Raw genomic sequence first — 8,599 nt, 5'->3', positions numbered from 1 at the left:
TTTGCCACCGTGCCGACCATGGAATTGGAGTCAAACTCACAAACTTTCTGAGCTAGAGGTGACAGTGTCATTATTAAGCCATCATTGACATTCTATAGATTAGTGATGGCCAATATGCAAGTTGGCGGATGCAGGAAGGTGGGATTAGAAAGGGTGTCCTTGGGCTGACATGGATAGGATGGGCTGAATGGCCTCCTTCTGTGCTGTAACTTTTCTATGGTTCAAAGGTTCGAAGAGTAACATCAGGTTAAAAATCTCTGGGCGCAGCAGAAAAGAATTGTAAATCTGCACTTTGCACCTGTAATTCAGAGTCCATTGTGTGTGCTCAGACCATTTGTATTACCTCAGGATTTGAAGAATGATTATAATTATTACAAATGTGCAACTTCATCATTCAAATGCACAGCATTTGAGCATATTGTGTATTGTCCAGTTACCGATAGGAAATGCAATTATCAGCTGCTCTGAAGCTACACAACTTTATTTTAGTCATAGAATCTCGACAACGCAGAAGGAGGCCATTCGGCCCATCGAGTCTGCAGCGATCTTGCCCAGGCCCTCTCCCCCACCCATTCCTCCTAACCCTTTTTTAACAGTTATCATGGGTAATCCATCCAACCTACACATTTTAAGGGTCTATTTAGCATGGCCAATTCACCTAATCCGCACATCTTTCGGACTGTGGGAGGAAACCGGAGCACCGGGAGGAAACCCGCACAGACACGGGGAGAACGTGCAAACCCCACACAATCACCCGAGGCCGGAATCGACCCCGGGTCCCTGGCACTGTGAGGCTAACCACTATGCCACCGTGCCACCCTTGGTTGTTCGTCACTCTCATCTCCCAGCCCCTGTTGCCCATTGACAGTATGATTGTAATATCACACCTGGCTTGTGTGCTCACAGCAGAAAGAACAGGTAACAGAATACTAATGAGGGAGTTACTTAGTTACTGCCTCTGCCAAGTGAAAGGCAACGTGAGTAATGACATTTGAGGAGGAGATTTTTAATTGGTAATGGGTTATGGAGAGAAGGCAGGAAAATGGGGATGAGGAGCATATCAGCCATGATCGAATGACGGAGCGGACTTGATGGGCCGAATGGCCTAATTCTACTCCTATATCTTATGAACTTAAAAAAACAATGCATTTGTGTACCATTGAGGCATTAAAACGAGTAAATAATGCCTCAATCCACAAAATCTAAACAGAAACTGCAAAGTACATGATAGAAATATGACGGGAATAGCTGTAGAAGCTCAGTCATTGAGTATATTCAAGACTGAAATCGATAGCTTTCTCTTTGTTAACGACATCATTGAATATTGGAATATCTTTAATATTGAGAATACTATTGATCAACTAGATCATGATCCCAACACCATTTTCCTGCAATATCAATGAATATGGGGATAGGGCAGGAAAATGGCGTAGGGGTCAAGATCTAATTTAAATGGCGGAGCAGGCTCGAGGGGCCGAATGGCCTACTCCTTTTTTGTATTCATTTGTGGGGCATGTGCACCCATATTGTCCATCCCTAGTCCATCCCGAGGGCAGTTGAGAGACAACCACATTCTGTGGAGTCACATGTAGGTTAAGGTTAACATGCAGGTTCAGTCGGCAGTTAGGAAGACAAATGCAATGTTCGCACTCATGTCGAGAGGGCTAGAATACAAGAGCAGGGATGTACTTCTGAGACTGTATAAGGCTCTGTTCAACCCCATTTGGAGTATTGTGAGCAGTTTTGGGCCCCGTATCTAATGAAGGAAATGCTGGCCTTGGAAAGGATCCAGAGGAGGTTCACAGGAATGATCCCTGGAATGACGAATTTGTTGTATGAGGAACGGTTGAGGACTCTGGGTCTGTATTCGTTGGAGCTTAGAAGGATGAGGGGGGACCTTATTGAAACTTACAGGATACTGTGAGGCTTGGATAGAGTGGACGTGGAGAGGATGTTTCCACGAGTAGGAAAAACTAGAACCAGAGGGCACAACCTCAGGCTAAAGGGACAATCCTTTAAAACAGAGATGAGGAGGAATTTCTTCAGCCAGAGAGTAGTGAATCTGTGGAACTCTTTGCCACAGAAGGCAGTGGAGGCCAGGTCATTGAGTGTCTTTAAGACAGAGATAGATAGGTTCTTGATTAATAAGGGGATCAGGGGTTATGGAGAAAAGGCAGGAGAATGGGGATGAGAAAAATATCAGCCATGATCGAATGGCAGAGCAGACTCGATGAGCCAAGTGGCCTAATTCTGCTCCTATGTCTTACAGGCCAGATCAGGTAAGGACGGCAGCTTTCTTTACCTTAGGGGAATTAGTGAACCAAATGGGTTTTCCTGACAATCAGCATTGGTTTCATGGTCATCAGTAGATTCTTAATTCCAGATATCTTTTATTGAATTAAAATTCCACCACCTGCCGTGGCAGGATTCAAACCCAGGTCCCCAGCACATTAACTGAGTTTCAGGATTAATAGTCGTGCAATGATACCACTAGGCCATCACTTCCTGCTCCTAATCCTTATGCTCCTGAGTGTCAAAGTGTTTTAGTCTGGAATGTAGTTAATGAACCTGCATTATTTTCTGTACATTCTACAGAGGGTGCCTGATAGCGGACTGTGCTTAATGAGAAGAGGAAATTTTCACTTAAACGTGTCGGTTTGAGGCTTATATTTCTGTTTGCAGAAATGCAAATCTGTCCTTTGTTCATTTGCCCACTAAAAACAAACATAGAACATAGAACATAGAACAGTACAGCACAGAACAGGTCCTTCGGCCCACGATGTTGTGCCGAGCTTTATCTGAAACCAAGATCATGCTATCCCACTCCCTATCATCCTGGTGTGCTCCATGTGCCTATCCAATAACTGCTTAAATGTTCCTAAAGTGTCTGACTCCACTATCACTGCAGGCAGTCCATTCCACACCCCAACCACTCTCTGCGTAAAGAACCTGCCTCTGATATCCTTCCTATATCGCCCACCACGAACCCTATAGTTATGCCCCCTTGTAATAGCTCCATCCACCCGAGGAAATAGTCTTTGAACGTTCACTCTATCTATCCTCTTCATCATTTTATAAACCTCTATTAAGTCTCCCCTCAGCCTCCTCCGCTCCAGAGAGAACAGCCCTAGCTCCCTCAACCTTTCCTCATAAGACCTACCCTCCAAACCAGGCAGCATCCTGGTAAATCTCCTCTGCACTCTTTCCAGCGCTTCCACATCCTTCTTATAGTGAGGTGACCAGAACTGCACACAATATTCCAAATGTGGTCTCACCAAGGTCCTGTACAGTTGCAGCATAACCCCATGGCTCTTAAACTCCAACCCCCTGTTAATAAAACACTATAGGCCTTCTTCACAGCTCTATCCACTTGAGTGGCAAACATGTAGGTGTGCATGCTGTTACACTAAAATAAAGTTGATTTGTTAGTCACAAGTAAGGCTTACATTAACACTGTAATGAAGTTACTACGAAATTCCCCTTGTCGCCACACTCCGGTGCCTGGTCAGGTCAATGCACCTAACCAGTACATCTTTCATACTGTGGGAGGAAACCGGAGCACTTAGAGGAAACCCACGTAGACACGGGGCGAATGTGCAGATTCCACATAGGCATTGCCCCAAGCCTGGAATTGAACCGAGGTCTTTGAGGCAGCAATGCTAACCACTGTGCCACCGTGCCACCCCATGTTACAGTTATATCACTGGAAATACTTCACAGAGGTACTGCTGCAAAATCATTTGCCTTATATTCCTCAGTCATTTCAGTTGAGGACAACTTTGATTTGCTTTGATTGATTATTGTCACATGTATTAGCATACAGTGAAAAGTATTGTTTCTTGCGCGCTATACAGACGAAGCATACCATTCATAGAGAAGGGAACGAGAGAGTGCAGGATGTAGTGTTACAGTCATCACTGGGGTGTGGAGAAAGTTCGCCAAATATGTAAGATATTGAATTAAAGCATTGTTAGAGAGTTTAAAAGAGTTAGCATGAAGTTTTAGAAGTATAGAACAAGAGTAAAAGATAGAATTAGAAGGTATGCTGGGCACAGCTCGCAAGACATCACCTCGCTCCGGTGCCATCTTGGACCACGTAGAAGACAAACTAACCGTACTGAACATGCCTGTAGTTTGGTTAGATTTTGTAACCCTCAAAGCGGGTGGATTGGAATTAAGCATTTTTAATTGATAATGAGGAACTTGTTTTTCACCCACTTGCTCCAGCGATATTGTGCTCTGTTTTTGCTCGGTGACTTGTGGTTTAGCTCAAAAGACTTTGAACCTTTCATCCTGCCAGGATTACAGCACTTCACATCAATTAGCCCTCCGTGGGTTTATACCACTGGGTGAAACAACATTGGTCTCCATTAGAAAACAATTTGCCAACTTCATGGGAAACTGCCACTGAAAGAAGGGGTCTGTACACACATTGTCTTTGGTTATCTCTCCTCGGGTTGGATTACTTCATTTATTCAGCCTATGCGGACAATGGACGTGTCAGGTGTAGCACAGTAATCCCTTTGCCCCATTCTGCTGAGAGTGACACCAGGATGGACAGGAGCTGTACCGGAGACTATCGGTTTCTTTGGAGAATGCTGACAAGAATCTACGCGAGGTGCAGATATTAAACCGGAATCATTAAGATATGTTACGGAGAACAGGCCTTTTGGACTTGCAGAGAATCTGTGTGCGGAGGCATTCTTTACAAGGGTTTCTGCCCTTTGCAGGTCTGTGGTTATTTACTTATTACATACTTCTTATGCTAGCAATTATCTGTAATAAGTGAAATTAACAATGAGACAGGCATCATTAAACTTAAGTCAGATCCATAGCAAATCTCGGAACACAGTAAACATACGACGATAAACAAAGATCTAAATATAAACTGCATCAGTGCAACTTCAAGTTTAAATCTTAGTAATTGGGAAGTGTGCACGGATAGGAAGGTCAAACATACAGCATCTGTCAACGGTGGTACCGTAATGTTGCTAACCCAGTAGAAGGCCATTTAAACTTCAGCATTGGCACAGTGGGCAGAGGTACTACATTCTGCCACCGGTGTAGCTCTGGCCAGAAGGTTCGAAGTTAAAGTTAAAATTTATTTATTAGTATCACAAGTAGGTTTACACTGCAATGAAGTTACTATGAAAATCCTCCAGTCGCCACACTCCGGCACCTGTTTGGATGTACTGAGGGAGAATTTAGCACGGCCAATGCACCCAACCAGCACGTCTTTGGAGGAAACCGGGCCACCCGGAGGAAACCCATGCAGACACGGGGAGAACATGCAGACTCAACACAGACAGTGACCCAAGCCGGGAATCGAACCCGGGTCCCTGGCGCTGCGAGGCAGCAGTGCTAACCAGCAGTGCCCCTAAGTTGCCTTATCTTTTGATTTGATTTGATTTGATTTATTATTGTCACATAGAATCATAGAATCATAGAAACCCTACAGTGCAGAAGGAGGCCATTCGGCCCATCGAGTCTGCACCGACCACAATCCCACCCCACATATTTTACCCGCTAATCCCTCTAACCTACACATCCCAGGACTCTAAGGGGCAATTTTTAACCTGGCCAATCAACTTAACCCGCACATCTTTGGACTGTGGGAGGAAACCGGAGCACCCGGAGGAAACCCACGCAGACACGAGGAGAATGTGCAAACTCCACACAGACAGTGACCCGAGCCGGGAATCGAACCCGGGACCCTGGAGCTGTGAAGCAGCAGTGCTAACCACTGTGCTACCGTGCCGCCCGTCACTGTCACATGTCTTAACATATGGTGAAAAGTATTGTAGCTTGCGTGCTATACAGACAAAACATACCGTTCATAGAGAAGGAAATGAGAGAGTGCAGGATGTATTGTTACACTCATAGCTAGGGTGTAGAGAAAGATCAACTTAATGCAAGGTAAATCCATTCAAAAGTCTGACAGCAGCAGGGAAGAAGCTGTTCTTGAGTTGGTTGGTATGTAACCTCAGACTTTTGTATCTTTTTCCCGACGGAAGAAGGTGGAAGAGAGAATGTCCGGGGTGCATGGAGTCCTTAATTATGCTGGCTGCTTTGCCGAGGCGGCAGGAAGTGTAGACAGAGTCAATGGATGGGAAGAATAGAGCCAAGTCATTACATCATGTGCTTCGAATGGGCTCTGAGTCCGTGAGGTGCAATCAGGCAATCACTGTTCGTTCTCTTGATTGCCAGCTAGTGGTTCCTGCAGGAAAGAGCACATACATGGCACCAGGTTCAGCTGTAGCAACATCCACAGACATAAGCCCTGAGAACACTGTTTTGGTACACGGAACAAGGCCTTGGGGTGGGGGAGGTTTGCTGGTGGTAGTTAGGAATTGCAGCTTCCATTACAGCGGCCCGGGTTCGATTCCTGGTCATGGAATGATGATAAAGTTTAAAGTTTATTTGTTAGTCATGAGTCGGCTTACATCAACACAGCAATGAAGTTACTGATGTGTATGTTAGCTGGGTTGGCCAAGCTAAATTGCCCCTTAGGGATTAGCAAGGGAAATACATGGAGTTACGGGGATAGGGCCTGGGTGGGATTGTGGTCGGTGCAGACCTGATGGGCCGAATGGCCTCCTTCTGCATTGTAGGGATTTATGATTCCTTGTTCCATCAGTAAGGGAGTCTGGTTGGCCAGTGAGCAGCATCTTGTGAAGTTGTTGAACTTTCTTGTGATGCTGAATCCAGGTTCCTGGAGCCGCACTGCCTTCACTGATAGTGATAACTATCTGTTAAATGAACGGAGGGCACTGTGTTTATCGGCTGCCTACATTGGAAAGAACAGGCATGAGTTCATCCCACATTGTGATCCCTGCTCCCTCTTTCTCATGGGCCAGTGAACCTCACCCCATGCTTTGAACGCAGCTTTCTGATCGCATTACACAAACCAAACTAGGGAAATGGTTCCAGCAGTAACGAGTTCATAACAAGTGACAGAAGATCAAATGAACCGTTGAATGATTTAAAATGATAATCATTCTGGTAATCATGGATAAGGGGAAATCCTTTAGGAATTCTGGTGATTACAGAACTCGTCATCGCCCATATATTGCATGTTCCCACTCTCACTTACTTAATCGACATCTGATAGTTTAGACCTGAATTTCAATAGAAGCGGCTGTGCAAGGTGTGGGAAAGGATCTTAGAGACATAGGCCGGGATTTTGCCATCAGGTTGTGGCCGTTTTCAGATGCGGTGGTAAAGTGGTGAAGTAAAATGTTGCGCTACAGTCATAGCTAGGTTGTAGAGAACTCAATCAAAGGTAGGTCCATTCAAAAGTACCAGTCAGAGGAAGTAGATTCCTCTCCATTTGTGGATTGAGGCATTATATACTCATTTTAATGCATCAATGGTACAGAAACATATTGCTTTCTTTAACAAGAAAGCGGCACGGGGCGGCATGGTAGCATAGTGGGGCGACACGGTAGCACAGTGGTTAGCACTGCTGCTTCACAGCTCCAGGGACCTGGGTTCGATTCCCGGCTTGGGTCACTGTGTGGAGTTTGCACATTCTCCTCGTGTCTGCGTGGGTTTCCTCCGGGTGCTCCGGTTTCCTCCCACAGTCCAAAGATGTGCGGGTTAGGTTGATTGGCCATGCTAAAATTGCCCTTAGTGTCCTTGGATGCGTAGGTTAGAGGGATTAGTGGGTAAATATGTAGGGATATGGGGGTAGGGCCTGGGTGGGATTGTGGTCGGTGCAGACTCGATGGGCCGAATGGCCTCTTTCTGTGCTGTCGTGTTTCTAAGATTCTAAGAACATTGCCTTTCGCTTCTTGGCCTTTTGGCTAAGATCAAGTGTAGTATCAACATGCTGTGCTTGGTTGAAGTTATTAGGCTACATTTTAGCTTCATTTGAAGCAATTTTTAAAAGCGGCATCTCGGCCTTTTGGCTAAGATGCAAATGAGATCAAGCCTTGGAGGAGGAGCTATTCGTACTCCAATCAGCTTGGATCATGTAGATCAAGCCCAAGACAGGAGGTGAGAGCCCTGTCTTGTCAGCTTGGATCGGGAATGTCTCAACTTGTTGAGACTCTGAATTGGACTTGATTTGATTGAATTGGAATAAAAATACAAAAAAGAAACAGGAACTAAATAGCTCCCTCACAAGTATTCTGTTACCTGCTCTTTCTGCTGTGGCCACGCTAAATTGCCCCTTATTGTCCCAAGTTGTGTAAATTGGATGAATTAGCAATGGTAAATGTTAAAAAATGGACTATGGGGATAGGGCCTGAGTAAGACGCTCTGACAAACGGTCATCTAGACTCGAAACGTTGGCTCTATCCTCTCGCCACAGATGCTGTCAGACCTGCTGAGGTTTTCCAGCATTTTTTGTTTTTGTTTCAGATTCCAACATCCACAGCATTTTGCTTTTAATTCTGTCACAGGGTCGGTGCAGACTCAAGGGGCCGAATGGCCTCCTTCTGCACTGTAGGGATTCTATGACTAAAATAAAATCGTGTAACTTCAGAGCAGCTGATAATCGCCTTTCTTATTGGTAACTTGACAAATACATGATGTGCTCAAATGCTGGTGCAAATGGGTAAGGATGAAGTTGGATATTTGTTATTATTGTAATTAT

The 8,599-nt window shown here is 45.1% G+C and overlaps 1 non-coding gene across 1 annotated transcript; it reads left to right on the top strand.

The window, feature by feature from the left end:
- Window positions 1-7,785: 7,785 nt before the first annotated feature.
- LOC144504968 (U2 spliceosomal RNA) lies at window positions 7,786-7,984 on the top strand. The gene has a single exon (XR_013499744.1). It is a non-coding gene; the product is annotated as a U2 spliceosomal RNA (small nuclear RNA).
- The last annotated feature ends 615 nt before the right edge of the window (window positions 7,985-8,599 follow it).

This window comes from Mustelus asterias, chromosome 15 (genome assembly GCF_964213995.1).
Source record: "Mustelus asterias chromosome 15, sMusAst1.hap1.1, whole genome shotgun sequence".
Lineage (NCBI taxonomy): Eukaryota > Metazoa > Chordata > Chondrichthyes > Carcharhiniformes > Triakidae > Mustelus > Mustelus asterias.
This window is presented reverse-complemented; position numbering and strand designations above follow the sequence as displayed.